The 1694-nt window shown below is 33.5% G+C and overlaps 1 long non-coding RNA gene across 1 annotated transcript; it reads right to left on the bottom strand.

The window, feature by feature from the left end:
* Positions 759-1188, bottom strand: LOC107648288. Its single transcript, XR_001621846.2, has 3 exons — positions 1084-1188; positions 904-983; positions 759-815 (listed from the first exon to the last, which is right to left on the bottom strand). It is a non-coding gene; the product is annotated as an uncharacterized LOC107648288 (long non-coding RNA).

Raw genomic sequence — 1694 nt, forward strand, 5'->3', positions numbered from 1 at the left:
CTCATACATAATCTTTAAAAAAAGTTGTTTTGGACATCTTGATGTAAGTGAACCTTTTTTGTCATAGGACAAAAATAATAATTATTTTATTATTAAATTGAAGGACCGATTTTTTGGAATACAAATTCATAAAAATGTTATTATACCTGACGTTTAAGTACTTCAAAATTCTTTTGGAATGGTCTAAAAATAATTTGTTACGGAACACATACGCCGTATGGAGTGGTCTAATTTGGGTTCATTAAGGGCACCGAACAACCTTGGGCTTGGATAACTTCTGTAATGCCATTAGCCCAGCCCAAATTGTAGGTATGAATTCTAAGTTGTTAAATAATGTAGCAAGAGTAACGTATTATACCAAAAAAAAAATTAATGTAGCAAGAGTTGGGTATTAGGGGTGTTCGCGGTGCGGTTTGGTTCGGTTTTTGAAGGAAAAGCCATCCGATCCGATCGTTTAATTAAGCTGTGATTCGGTTTGGTTCGGTTTTTTTTCAAGGTCATCCGAACCAAACCAAACCAATTAAAATCGGTTTGGTTTGGTTCGGTTTGTTCGGTTTTTCAATCAAATAAAAAAAATTCTACCATACTATTATCCAAAGTCATAACATTGAAATCGACAAACCGAAATACACAATAGCTAACAAAGTCTTGATCTAATCAAATACAACGACAACAGAATTCAAATACGACAATTAAAGAATTTTAATAGTTCAACAGTCAACACAACTGAAAATAAAAATAAATTGTCATTAAACTGATAGCAAAGTTATGGTGTCTTCTCCAACAAAATAGCTAACTTCATAATGTAAACCAACCTGAAATAAAAAAAAAGTTACATAATAAGAACAACAACAACAATAATAATTATAATAATAATAATAATATAAGGAAAACAATTCCTACCATAACAACTTAACAAGATGTACTTTAATCAGACTCAACACCAGAATCTTCTTCATTGGGATCACGAGTGGGTGCAACTTCTACAAAATATATAAAACAAGAAACAATCATAACAAATAATATATATTAATAAAAACTAGATTAAAATAAAGAAAATTATAAGTAGAAACTTAACCATACCTAATTCCAACTTCTCCAATTCCTCGATGAGTTCCTCAAGGACAAGTTTTGGAGAGTTTCGGAGCCAATTTTGGGTACAAATTAACGCTTCAGCTGTCATCGGTGTTAGTTATTCAACACCCTTCCTCCAGTACTAAATGCCGATTCTGAAGCAACTGTGGAAACTGGCATGGCTAAGACGTCTCTTGCAATCTGCCCAAGGATTGGAAATTTAGTGGAATTCACTTTCCACCAATTTAGAATGTCGAATTGCACGCCACTCTTCTCTAATGCCTCCATAAGATATAACTCCACCTCATTCTTGTTAACACTCTCATTGAATTGCATTTCCTTCTCAAATTCCATAGCAAAAGAAGTTTCATGTGCCTCAAGCTCTTGTGTGCTAATTTCAGGAGGATCTTGCCGACTAGACCTTTGATAGTTACCACCAAACAACCTATAGCTATCAAACATCATTTGAACTAGTATTATCAACAGTGATAAAAAAAACCCGGGATATCCCCCAGCTCAACAAACATCTCTCAATCTTCCTACCAATTGTTTTCCCCTTGTGATTCTTGATAGCACAAAAATTTAAGATTCTTTTTTGCAATTTCCAATTAGCATCAATG

The sequence above is a fragment of the Arachis ipaensis genome, chromosome B06 (assembly GCF_000816755.2).
Source record: "Arachis ipaensis cultivar K30076 chromosome B06, Araip1.1, whole genome shotgun sequence".
Taxonomy (NCBI): Eukaryota; Viridiplantae; Streptophyta; class Magnoliopsida; order Fabales; family Fabaceae; genus Arachis; species Arachis ipaensis.